Source organism: Microplitis mediator, chromosome 3 (assembly GCF_029852145.1).
Source record: "Microplitis mediator isolate UGA2020A chromosome 3, iyMicMedi2.1, whole genome shotgun sequence".
In the NCBI taxonomy this organism is placed as follows: domain Eukaryota; kingdom Metazoa; phylum Arthropoda; class Insecta; order Hymenoptera; family Braconidae; genus Microplitis; species Microplitis mediator.
Genome location: NC_079971.1, coordinates 25,376,567 through 25,391,188, shown reverse-complemented (window position 1 = coordinate 25,391,188; position 14,622 = coordinate 25,376,567). Strand labels below are relative to the sequence as shown.

General features: G+C 34.6%; 1 protein-coding gene across 16 annotated transcripts in view; it reads left to right on the top strand.

Annotated features, from left to right (window-relative positions):
• Positions 1-14,622, top strand: part of LOC130666133 (ephrin type-A receptor 4-A) — an 89,666-nt gene that overhangs the window by 18,291 nt on the left and 56,753 nt on the right. The gene's annotated exons all lie outside the window — the stretch shown is intronic.

Sequence of the window (14,622 nt, the reverse complement as noted above, 5' to 3'; positions counted from 1 at the left end):
TAACATTTAGCAACTACTACTAATAATTAATAAAAGATTCCACTACTAACTGCAAGTTAATAATCATCCTAATTGACACTAACGTTATCTAAATCGCTAAGTAAATGAATGCAAATATTTGATAATTAATTAATTCAATAATAATAATAATAATAATAATAAAAATAATTAAAATACGTTAAACTGCCAGGAGTGGGTGGAAAGAATGACCCCCCACATACTAAACAAATTTAATATTCCAACACGAATCATTTGCTATGTTTACCGAAAAATATACGTTGGAAAAAATAAATTCCTGATCCTGTTGGCACACGCTCGTTAATCGAGCCTCAAAGAGCAATGTATATACACGAGTAGGTCTCGGTCTCGTCCCGACTCTGTTTACTCAGGATATTCGTAAGGCGCGGAAGAGTGCCTCTGAAGAGGTAGAATAGTGTACGCCGATGAGACGATCGAGGTACGATGTACACACAAGTTTATATATATATATATATATATATAAATACCTTTATAAGAAAACGTCCAATAAGAAATAATAAAACGAAGAAAAAAGAACCAGGCAGAAGCAAGTAAAAAGGGAGGAGTGTAAAAAAAACGTCCCAAAGGTTCATCCCATGCTTCTGCGTTTTTATATTATCGCTTGTACAAAATTGTCGGCTTCTTTTTTCCCATCAGCATTTACAGCAGCAGCAGCATCAGCACCATCACTATACACAGCTTTACTTTACTACCTTTCATTGATATATACCAATATAAATATTTGACATCATGAAGAAGAATAACCAAGAACAGCAGCTGTATACTCGCTGGTTCCTTACGACCTTTCGTGTGAACATTCTTAGTTTGTTAAATTTGGAATTCGGACTTGCGAATTTCGGGAATTTTTATATATATCTTCCTTTTTGTCAATGGCATTATTGTGCGCTGCTGTTACCTACCTATGTACATATTATTTTTTTCGTCTCTGTTATTTCAATTATAATTCACATGAGAACTACCGAATACATTATGTCCCACGCGCAGTATGTTGTTCAATTATTAGAAACGTATGTAAACATCATTCGGTTATTTATATATATAAACTGATAAATAGATGTGTGTGTAGGTGGGTGATGAAATTGTGTATGCTTGGCGAAAGTCACGAATTAAATGGTCAAAGGGAGCGATAGGGTAAACTCATTGAGAGGTAAATACAACTGTCATGTTTCAACGGGCAGCCTTGGTACAGCTCATACTCGTTGTCGTCAAACAAACACTCTCAACGTATTTTACCAATTGATTTAACCAAATATATATATATATATATGTATAACTAAATGTTGGTAGAAATAAATCTGATATGTATTTTCTATGGGTACACAGTAGGTGTTGGCTTGACGAGTATAATTTTATGGTAGTAAATTTGATTTTGTGGACATAACTAAATTTTAGTGTGATGCTTACTAAAAAGAGGAGGGTATGAGATGAGTAAATGAAAGAGGGAGAAGAAAAGAGACAGTATATGTGTATGTATAATGTATATAGTAGTTGGTATAGTAAAAGGAGGAAATTGAAAGCCGTGTATTGTTGACGTGCTATTGAAACTGTCTCCGGATGTTTCTCTCGGTGCTTATCCACACAGACTTTTAAAGGTCGCTTTTTTTTTTATTCTACAGTACTATGCTGCCTCGGCCTTTTGTCAATGATCTCACACCTGGAACTCGGCATCACGGAATTTGTCGACGGATATAGTAGCAAATCTCATCGTTTGTCATATTGAGATGAAAATTTTCTTTAAAATTTGTCGCTTCGCGCCCCCTAAAAATGACTCACTAATTCCATTTTTAAATTTTTCACTCCACTGAATTTGTGTTTTTTTGAATTGTTGAGCCGGTAAACGATGACATTTGAATGAAAATTATCCGGATTTTCTCGAAAAATGTAATTTATTTATTCAATAAAAATTTTATTTGCCCTGCTCGTGCCTCGGATAATCTGCAGCAGCCTTTTACTTTTGAAATGTATACATCAACCCTAATCATATTTTTTTCCAAAAAAGGGCTGACGGTCTTTTGTGAAAGACTAAATCTCCATATAAATTGATAATTGTATATTTAAATATTATGCATATAGATATACATTAAATAGACTTTATAATCACAAATTAACCTCTGGGATAATTGACCGGATGAGTTGATCGAAAAGCTGATGACATGAACTTGTTAAAAGTTAATCCTCTTTTTATATTTTAATTAGTATATATAATCTTTTTTCTTTTTTTTTCTGAAACTTGCATATTATGTAAGTTTTGACTCGACCTATTTCATCGTCGAGGGTTCTAAGGTCGAAAAGCAAAATAAAAAAAAGTGTAAGAAGAGAAAAAAAAAAATAATAAAAAATCAGAGACAGTATAGAGAGAAAAGACAAAGAAGAACGACAGAGTGAAGTAGGATGTTTGACAGATACAAGCATCCACGTTGATGACAATCAACCCATGGAAGAGGGAAAAGGGCTTGAGAATTAAAAGTGGACTCTGTCAGTACTATCTATCTCCCTCATTTCATATATATACATCTCTATCTGGTCCGCTGTCAACTTGATTCAAGCATTTCTCTCAACTAGTTTCAGAAAACAAAATAAGCCGAGCTTCACTTTTTATTTACTTCTTTTATTATTAATTCCCGTTCTTCTCTTGCTATTTATCATCTGCCAAATTTATCATGTTCCCCAAACAAAAATGTAAAAATACTCAAAGACCTAGAAATAAGACTTTGACAGTACACAAACATGCGTATTTATAAATCTAAGGCCTATTTAAAGCCTGCGCACATTCCGCGGCTTAATGAAGATAATTGTTGTATCGGAATCGGGATTATTGAAGCTGAGTATTATCAGTAATGAAGGCTTAAGTATATATAATTTTGATTAGCTTTATTAAATCGGCCAATGATCTTATTCGAAGCACAACATTAATAATACAAATGAATGGTAGAGTTGATAGTGTACTTAATAACGAACACTGTAAACCTTGTAATTGCACGAGTGATCGTCATCGCTGTCGGAAGAGGGCTGATTATAAAAGGCCCCCGTGGGATAGACTTGTGCCGATTCAGATTTAATACGGAACGATTTTCCAGATCTACTTTAATTTCAAATTACAATTACATTACGCACATTATTTTTATTCTAGAAAGGTGTATGTAATTGATATAAGTTGATAATATTTGAGAAGTATAGCTTAAATTTCTGAAATATAACCAATACACAGAAATCTTTCGAAAATAGTCGCTTCTGATTCAAATATAATATTTCATAACCTAAAGAACAAAGGGAAGATTCCCGCCTCAATTACAGAGTTCGCTATCGTAGAGCAGTATTATGTGCCGTCACATGCTCATAATTCGATATTCTAAAAATATGACCAACACAAACATTGAGTTTTCTTCGGAGCTTCAATTATTGATCACAACTTATATCAGTGTGTTTAGCTGCGTAATATTCAAATATAGGAAATATACTTGCACCGAAAATTTAAATTTTTGCCTCGTTTAGAGGGAGGAAAGTTGTTCTTTTCCTTTATGAGAAAATGAATGATGAAAATTGCGCATGCGTCATTCTTCTTATAAACAGGCAAAAATTCAAACTTTCAGGTGTAGACCTGGCGAAAAATCGCATCAGTGTTGGCAGACGGGTGAAACATTATTATTGCATCAGGGCCGTAAAATTATTGTACTTTCAGTAAAATTATTGTAAATTTTAAATTTATTTATAATTTTTATTTAATTAGGTTAGTTACTAAGGATATAGTATAAATGTTACCCTAAATACTTATTCTCAATAAATTCTGAAATTAATTAGCGACATTTCTCACAAAAGTTATAAATTTTTTTTATTTAAACTTGACATCTTATTTGGCCAACATATGGCGCGAAATTCAATTAAAAAATTGAAGTAAAATTAATGACATTACTTCTAATTAATTTGTTTTCATAGTGAAAATAAAGCAGATCGTTGAGATAAAAATTAAAACAAGTGAACATTTGATAATATCTATTTTAAATTTTAACATTTTATCATGATGTCATTGGCTGATGTAAAAAAAAAACTACTGGCAGGCTGTCTTTTAACCATAATAAGAAATAATTACTATCGATACATGGCGGAAAAATAAGCGGACTTGAAAAAATTTTTGTAAAATAATTTTATTAGCGTAAGCATAGCGATCATTAGAAATTATTGTATTTCTCGTTGGATTGTACATTTAGGATTGAGGATTGTACAGTTCATCAAATTATGGTACGTGTACAATAAGTATTGTACGTCTGCCAACCCTGAATCGCATACACACCAAATTCTAATCGCCTTTGACTAGAGTAGACAATTACACACGGGTTGGAATGTTCTACTTTCTACCCTTGATGTATAAGATACTATTTTCTTAGTTCGTAAATTGAATATCTGCATAATTGGTTTTTTATTGTATGCAGCAATCATCCGTTGAATTTTGTTTATGTGACGAGACCAGAAGAACTATGTAAATACACTTGAGCAAATTTTCTAGAACAACGGAAAGCGTTTTCATAGTTCATAGAACTATTCAAGTTCGGAATGAAACCTACTGTGAAAGGCTCAGAGTACAGAGTACAAGGATCTTAAAACTTTGTCTTGAATCTAGTAACTTAGTTGTAAAAGTATCATTGTAATACTTGTAGATGTTTATTATAAAAATATATGTTTAAAGTCTTAAGGCGTTTATATTATTAATGTATTATAATTCGTGCTATTTTTATGTTTTAATAATTTAAATTTTCTGTGGGTTTATCGATTGCCGGCGTCGAGGAAGCTAAACCAGGAGCACATTTAATAAGATTGAGAAGTCACGAGAGAAAGACCGGACGTGTTAGTCGATCATGAGCAATAGTGGGTGTGTGTTGTATCACATATATATTTATATACTATCTAGTGTGGTAGATATATACTTATATATATACGTCTGTATGTCTGTATTTGTATGAAGAGAGCAAAAAGGAGTATAGGACATGTGGCAAAGCAAACGGTTACTTTTGACGCGACTCACCTTTATATCAGCGAGCGGCTACATTAGCCTTTGTAGATAGCACTAAGTGCCTCTGGATATTTAAAGCTACTAAACGTGTCGTACACCAAAACCAAAATCCATACTTATAGAGCTGGCGCACGAGCATCTTTTGCAATTATATCCATCAACATTTTTTTTATTTTTTAAACTTTCTTTATAATTATTATTTAAATAACGATACATAATTATTATTATTTATTTAAATTTCATCTAGACATTCATTCTGGCACGCGTGAATCTACGTTTTTTACTCACTCGACGTTTTTTTAACGTAGCAACATAAAAAAAAAGGGAAAAGATAAAGGAGAAGGAGGACGCTCATTAGTCAGAGTCAAACAATTTTTTTGTTAATTTTTTTTTATAAAACTCGATTCTTTTGGCGCAGGCTTCTCTTTCTCACCTAAAACCGACTCTTGTGCTCTCGCCCTTTCTCTTCATTCTCAAGTCTCTTTTACGTTTTTATTCCATGAATTAATGACTACATTTCGCGTCGGGTCATCAGCGGAATTCGCAAGCACGTTCAAGTATCAACTTCTTCTTCTCTCTCATTCTCCTGATTACCAACGGTATTAACGCCAACTCGTGGATTAAAAAAGTTTTTAAAATATAAAACAACTAGTAAAAAAATGAAAAAAGGCAACCGGACCATATCTACCGTTCGCGTGTCTTCCGTATCTTTGTTTCATTTCTTTACACTTTATTTATTTATATATTTAGTATCTTTTATTATTATTCGTATTGATTTGTGAATTTATTTGCTGGGCCGGTGGTGCCCAGTGAGCCCTGAGTTAATGTTGAGTAGAAAAGAGATGAAAGAGTGTATAGACGATACGACAACGCGTCGGGTGGGCAACCGACGGTGGGAAAAATGTAAGCCAATCAAGCCGGCTGGCAATGAGCATCGCATACTAATGCGAGAGCAGCCACGGTCAAACAACCGGCGACCGGTTGATTGGCTTTACGCCCCATGATCTTATGGCTATATATACATATATAGTGTAGTAAGCCAGATTAATATACAGTGTGTGTAAATAACCGAGTGAATTTGAAAGAGAGCAGCAGCATCAGCAGATACTGAGTTGAGGTATAGCTTGAAGTAGAGGAAGAGGTAGAGGAAGAGATAGAGGCTGAGATTGAAACTACTAAAAGACCACTGTGTTTAATGTTATGTGTATCGGTTGTCTTAAAATTCACTCCTCTCATTCCTTCTCTATCTCTATCTCAAGCTTTTATCTCTACAATATTATCTCTTCTCTTTCGCTCTTGAGCAAACGCCCGTATGGTCACGAAGGACACGCTTTTCATGCTCAATTACAGCACGTCAAGTCGCATTCATTTCTCTCAAGATGATTGAATCATTAAAAGACTTTCTACTCTTTGACGAAAAATATGTCGCGATTACCATTATATACATGTATACAACTATATATATATATATATTTAAAAAAACGTGTCGCAAAGTTCTCGCTGATGAAATTGTAAATTAGATAAAATTAAATAAAATTACATAAAATGTATATTAAATTGATAGTTAATTTCTTCTTTTTTAATCCTTCCTTTTTCTTTATTATCTTAATGGGTTTTAAAAAGTATTTTTATTATTTTTTTTTATTTTATATTTTTTACGCGCGTGTGTTAAATGTTTTAGTTCTTTTAACCTTTTTCGCAATGCAATTTCAGGCGCGATGAATAAACACGAAAAATGTTTTATTTTTTATTTTATTTATTTTTTTCGTTGGGTTGGTGTGTGCGTTATTTTATTATTTTGTTTTTCAGCCATCAAACATCGTTCTATTTTCATCGCTGTTAACGGGTATAAAGTTTCACGATGTAACATGTTCGTATGTGTATGTGTGTAGATTTGAATGTATATAAATGTGAACTGTAAGCGAGGTTGGAAATATAAAAGGGGCAAAAAGGTCTGCAGTACACGATTTAATGGCGATTAAACACACACCGCGGGAAAGTCACGTGAAAACATTCTTGGGGATTAATCCACCGTATTCTCTCTCATTCTATATCATCAATTGCGAGGTATGTTGACACACATACACTAACAATTATACATATATATGTATTTATGTGTGAGTGTGGGCTGTATGAGTGAATAGGAAGCTAAAATGAGTATATAGAGTTAGAATGTAACGGAAGACCGGACGTTACGGATTTATGACGGGATTTCCCCGAGAATTGTCCAAACATTGTGTCGTCCATTGTCGTTTTGGCGTGCGAATAAACAAGCACATTGTTACAATTTGCACACTGGCATTTGGATTAACCGCCACTCGGGTAAACGTATTTGCCAAAAGCATTCGGAGGCGTTGCCCAATTAGTTGTTGGATTAAAAATAATATGTATGTATAAATTTATAAATTGAGTAAATATTATTATACAAAAAGAGGGCTGCCAGTGAGGGCTCCTCTTTAAGGTCAAACAATTTTAAATAAAAGTAATTAAAAAAATAATAATTACACAAATGGCGGTAGATAAAATTTGAGTAATTTAAAAAAGCGAGCGTAATAAATCAGCGGGACGAGCTTGCACAGGCTCTAAATCCCAATTTCCTAGAGTTTGTTTTTACGCTTGGTACTCATACAGGGGGAGAAAGATTAAGGAGCTATATATATACTTAGCGACACTGTACACGCGACACCTACAAAACAAACACCAGAAAACGGTATAAGACGTGCCAGCAGAGGGTGGTGATAAAAAAAAAATAATAATAAAATACGGGGGTAATAAAAAGGAAGGATAAATAAAGAAAATGAAATGTGAAAATAAAAAAATTAATTCAGTAAAACAAAAGTTGTAAAAAACGTAGTTGAAAAAGAGGATGGAAATAATCAACGGGGGGTTACACACACGCAGATCATAAATGTCTAAGGTTTGTTTTTCTCATCGACATTTTTCTTTCTTTACAACTCTGTGTATACATTATAAAAAATAAAAATAAACAAAAAATGAAGAACCCGGTCGCCAAGCTGAAAAAATATATTCAACCGTTAAAACGTCCAAGCGAGATAGCGACGCGTTATATGACTCTGCATATCAAACGAGAATCTTCATTCACTCCTACTTGTCAATTCTTTTTTTTTTTATTATTTTTCTTCTTCTTATTTCTTCTAAAGTCCATAGTGTGGTGATGGTGATGGTCGTTCTCATACTCGCGATAGTATGATAGTGGCTTAGCCAAAGTAGAGATACTCAAGTATAAGGAAAAGAAGTAAAGGAAACTTGACAAATTGACCGAGGGACTTTTCCCGAGTTTCGAGTTTAACCAACGACCCTTGAGATGAAAGAAAAAAATATATAGATGGATAAAAAAAAATATAATAATAATAATAAAGAGGGCAAGACTAGAATAAGGAGGAGAGGGAGGAAGGAGAGAAAGAAAAAGAGTAAGAAGAAGAATAAGAAATTGAAGATGCGTTCATCCAACCGAGAATTTTTCCCTTTGTCTCTTGGGGAACGAACGCGTGCGAAATGGCTGCATCGATTGGCCCCTGGTTCTCTCCCCCTCTTTTTATTCCCCTACGGTTTCTTTTGCCCTCGTTCCCCTGTTCCTCTTCTTCCTTCTTGCCCCCCTTTAAACATGAACAAAATCTTCTCTCATCTGTATTTCGAATCCCTCTTTCCAATTCGCTGTGGCCTTTTGTCGCGATCATTAACGCTTCGATTCATCTCGTTAAGGGCACCCGTCATTTTTCAAATCGTTTGCGTCATTTAACTGTTCATATATATAGTCATAGGTATATTGATATATATGAAGTTTTGTCCGTGATTTATCTAATGCATCATGACACAAATCCGAGCTTTTGAAATTTTATTAACAGTTTTGTGTGCCTTGAAGTATATAATTGTGGTTATAAATTTAATTTTTACTATATTATTAGACTTAATACACAGCAAAGTTATTTATTAGCTGCGTAACTTTTAATGCGTTTAAATATTTCGAATAATAATAGTAAAATAAAATTACTATAGAGGTTAATATTTAAAACTTTTAGTTAACAATTTTAATAATTAAATCAATTAAAATTAAATTGTCAATAAATTAAATGAAAAAATTTGAAATTATTAAAAATTGAACTATAAAAAAAATTATTAAATTATATTGATTGTATAAAATCGCTTATAAACTGGTTTTATGTATTATATATTTATATATTGAGAAGGAAAAGAAAAAAGTTTAATAAAACGATTTTAAATTTAAAATTATTCAGTATTGTTTTTTGCCATTATATTTTCATTTTTTACTTCGTTATTTCTTCAAGACATCTTACGGTCTAATATTCAAATAATGATAATTTATTTTGTTGAAACACGAAACTGTTAAATAATTAAAGGTAAGGAAGTCTGTGTCAGCTCATCAATAAATCGAATGACCTAAGACGCACTCGATCCTGAGTATACACGAAAATTTACACAAAAGTTCGACAACCTTGTAAAAAAATTTAAATTTGCTTTTAAATGATCCAATTTACATGAGTCAATATATCTCTCGTAAAAATCCAAAAGTTTTATCGTGATAACCTCAGACGGAGAATGAGACTGTGAGTTTTGGTGTAAGTAAGAGAGAGATCAAGAGTAAACGAACAAGATTTAATGCAGACGTCGCACCAGAGTGCATTATTGAAGCGTCTCCGATAAGCCGGCGATCCTTCACGAGTATCTGCATTATTCAGCGCATTAAGGTAAAGAGAGATCAAGTTAAGTGAGAGTCCCAGAGAGAAACAGAGAAGCTGCTGGATAGGAGGTATGGTGTGTAGTCTTATAGGGTAAAATTCACTGGTTTTCTCTTGAGGGTCGTAAGGATCAGTCACTTCACCGATTTGCGGTTTAGTTACTGGACGACATACCTCAGTTGATTCACGTCCTCGGCAAATCGCTCTTTTCATTCCGTCTCATTTTTTTTATTTTTTTGAAAATTTTACCCTGTGGTCCTGGGTCCTCGAGTCGTTAAGCACCACGGGGGTGTAACCAACCCCAAAGTGCACTTTCGTGTATGGCGGTGGAACGTCTCAATTGCTTCTTCCTCTCGCTTTGCATCTATACCCACCAGCTCCTCTTGGCCTCTGCCCCTCTCCCCTCTCTCTTTTTCTCTTAACTGAGACTGAGACTTGTCGTCCTGGATGAATGCACGCTGAAGACGCCGGAAAGTGGAAGGAGTTAAAAACGAGTGAGTGAAAAAGAAAAAAAGACCGGATTAAAAATAAAAAAGGAACAAAATATATAATGAAAAGAACAAGATGACATGTTCGACTTGTAGGAATTTTAAAAGCTTCCATTTGTCATTGTTTGGCCGGCTAAATTTTACCAATAGTCTTCTGAACCGATAAACTTAATTGGTGGATGTCTTTTATTTTACTAACTAGTTTTATTTTAATTTATTTTTTTCTCTATATATTCATACGTACTCATCAACATAACCGTTAAAATTTATCAGCACAGTAGCTAGTCTAAATAGAAACGCAAAACAACCTCCATAATTTTCTATTAAGTAAATATATTCAAATTTGTCAATGTTTGGAAGGCCAAATTTACCAACACTTGTATACCCACCGGTCCCACTTGTTTTGTTGACTAAATCACCGCTAGTTAGACTTAATTAGCGCGAATGACCTCGTATATTTTCTATCAATTAAATATTTAAATGATCCTACTTTGTTTTAACTTCTCCTGCTGTTGCTGCTCCGGCTTTTTTCATTATTGTTATTATTATTTTTTTTTTTTATTACTTCTGATGATGGTTACGGAACTTATTGCCCCACGGCCAAAAAGGCTTTTGAGTAAAATCCAGAATAAAAGCAGAGGGGCCAAAGTGCGCTGCACTATACTAGTGTATATACACAAAAAGAAAATACGAGTGTATGCATTAACGGGTTCGGATGCACTTGAAAAGTGTATCATTAAATATGAGAGAGCTGGAGTCGGGAGCACTTGATCGCTTCATTTCTTTTATTTTTATACTTATATATAGTTTTATTTTTTCTCCTCCCTCATACATCCATAAGGTATGGATCAGGATTTAGCCTCGGTCTTCATCTTACGCAGAATACGGAGGCGTATTAGCGTCTTCCCTGAATATGAAGCATCAAAGTATCCACGCGTTTCTCCATCTCCCTTTTACATTAATCATCTCTTTTACTCTTATTCACACACATTCACAATTATATATATATATGTATAGAAGAGGATTGGCTTTCTCTGTTCATCCTCTGATGCGTTCCTCACCCATTCTCATCCCTGGGTAATTGGCGTGACACGCTCTTACAGTCGCTCAGAACGCTCAGAACGTACAAACCGAGAGTCCACAACCAATACCAGAGCCCAGAGCATCTGAGTCGCTCAAAATGCCCGAGACGAGAAACCGCAACCGTCGTTTTTCGTCATCTCGGACTTTTTATCTTTTTGTAGCTTTATTTTGTTTTGTTTTTATACTTTACCTCTTTGCTTTCTTTTTATATACCTACCATGTGATGCTGCTGCTGTTGCTACTCAGCTCAGCTTAACTCAGCTCTGGTCTGGTCTGGTCTGGTATTGCTGGTGAGTCCACCACACGCCATTTCGTCCATTGGATGTTAAAGCAAGTTCTGGTTCTGGGCCTGGGTTGTTCTGGGTTTGGTTTGTCGTTTGGTCTCTCTGCGGCTTTGGACAACAATGCCGAGTACATCGAACCGCGGATGGCCAATTGGTTTTTAAGTCGTAAAACTGCTTCGTCGAACTGACGTGACACTCTTCGAGTTTTTCATCTCGGGTGTGTCCAAGTTGCTCAAAGCCCATGAGCCCGTGAGATTGTGAGATGGTATCCACGGTATATGCAATGTCGTCTTACCTACATGAACAATGCCAGTCTTTCATAAAAGTCGTTCGATTAAATTTTTTACCATCAACAACTCAACCTGCTTTTCGTTTCGTTTAATAAAAAGACGTTACTTGAATTTTTAACTGTGGAATGTCAAAAAATAACCCATGACTAATTATTTTTTGCATCGACATTCAACAACATATCATACCATACACACACAAAATATGTATATATATAGTTTTTTATTAATACATGCTCACATAATGTACAGTAACGTTTTAATTTAATTCAAAATAACACAAAGATTGCGGTTTAAGTGCGCTAATAATTTTCTACCTGACTATTAAGGGAGATTAAGAAAATTTACAGATTACCTGAGCAGCACCTGTCCCATTTCCTCTTGCGGTCTTTCTGTACGAGCATTCGTCTTGTTGAAAAACCACCGACAGACATCACCCACTCAATGTCTAGCATCTGTCGTACGGGTAAAAGAAAGAAAGAAAAAAATAATATATAAATATAAATATATATATAAGTCTTCCAAGTACTTCTCGCAACTCGGTTACCTTGAAAACACATTGAATTGAAAGTTTTAAAGTTCCATCTGTTGTCCGGCGGCACTTGACAATGAAATCTACTACAGTGTTGAGAATGTTTCCATCACAGAGAGTGAATTGTACTGGTTTAGCAATGTGTTGGGAATAGTGCTTAATAACTCAGAGAATCAATTTGTCGAGTTGTGATGATGGTAGCATCTGTTGTGACAAAGCCACCTCGAGGGTAAACTACATATATGTCCAGATAACTATTATACACAGCATATATATATTATAAAATATAGTTATATGGTTATTCAGCACACGAGGTCGAGAATTCATGACGGTTTGGGCTACCGTGGCATGCGGCAGAGAGAGTATATACGGTTAATACGGCCCCCACGACGTATATCATTATGGCTTATTACCCAGGACCAAATTACACGTTATTATCTTGTACTTTACGTACGCAGCCGAAACGTGTATCGTCTTGTGTTGCTGCTACGGCTATGCCAGTGTCTATAAAAGACCGACAACTAGTTTCTCTATACAGACTTACTCATATATATATGTACATTGTATAAAGTAATACAGAGGATAGAGCACGCCGGCTATGAAGAAGGAAACTGGTACGGATGCGTAATACACAACTATATACAGCCAAGGAAATCCATGAACAAGATGACATTGTAACTTGACAGCTATCACGGTAACAACCGTGAGTTGTCACGAAACCATCTTTTATCCGTTGTCACGTCTGTATTTGTTGGATCCCTTTCTTACGCTCCTGTACAGTAGATACTGTCAGTTTTCGTTAGGGCGCTAAGAGGGATCACTTTAGGATGGTTACTTTGGTTTGAATGAAATGCTAAAATATAAATCCAAGGGATGATGTGGTAAATAAGGCCACAGTGTAAAAGTTAATACTCTTGTGTCTTATTTAGATTATCATGTTGAGAGATATGCCCTCTTTGGTTTGCTTTATATTGGGATTATGATTAATTCTGTTATCCCAGGTGGCTTAAAACGTACTACCTACAGACAAGATACTGGAAACACTCAAAAAAATACATAAAGATTAAAATTATAAATACATACTTGTAGATAGCGAGTGATTTTTGGAATGTCGTTAATTGATAAAAAAATTTTTTAGTGGTATTTTGACAGTTTTATGGACTACCAGAGTGTGTATTACGAATAGCTTTTAAAAATACAAAATATCTTTATTTATGTATTACAATTTTAAGTTAATTATCTTGTTATAATAAAGATAATTGTTTACTTTTTTATTTTTTTTTTCACACACGGAATAATTTAAGTTCGTGTGAGTTTTTTTTAAAAAAAAGAAGGGCGACGAAATTTAGAGGATCTGAGCGTGTCAACGCTTTCCATCAACTGCGGTACTTGTCGCCTACTCCTCTTGAGAAGTCATTAAGAACCCATTAAGTGCCTTAAATAACCCAAATAGTAGACTCCACATGAAAATTTTTCTCACACAATCTTTTCTTAACAAGCATACACTCACTTAAGTATACATATTATAGTGTATACATGACAAATGTGCGAAGTAAGACACTACAACACATGAATGGAAGTTGTAACAAAAGCGTCATAACAACATTATGATCCTCAATCACATGAATTTAAGTTTAGCAGAACACATATGTGAAATTACAGTAATTTAAAAAGTTTCGTACAACAAACACTAAAGAGGAAATGCATGGGTCTTGAGGTTAACGAGGCAGGATGAGACCCGAAGGTCTCTGGTTGGTAATCTGGGCGCTAAAAAAAACGTGGCATTCCGAAGTCACCGAAAAAGAGCCAGAGTTGAGGTTGAGGAGAAGAGAATGGATTGAAAGAGTGAGATAAAATGTTGTGTGGACGTCTAATGAATGGTTACTTATTAAATGGGTTGATTCATCCCATATATGAGGGGTCTTTGGCTTCCGTTGGTTTTCTCTGGCTTCCTCTGGGACACTGTTAGCATCCATACTTCTCTTCGTTACTCTTCCTATCTCTCTCTCTTCCTCTTTACATACATAACATATATTATCTGTAATATATACATATATATATGCAGTCATAGCGTCCAATCACACGGGAATAATTTACGGATATGTACCGGGGACACGGTTGGTTTGATACTCTGTTAAATCTCCGGGGGATCCTCCACGAACTAACGCCTTGGGATTCCCCATATG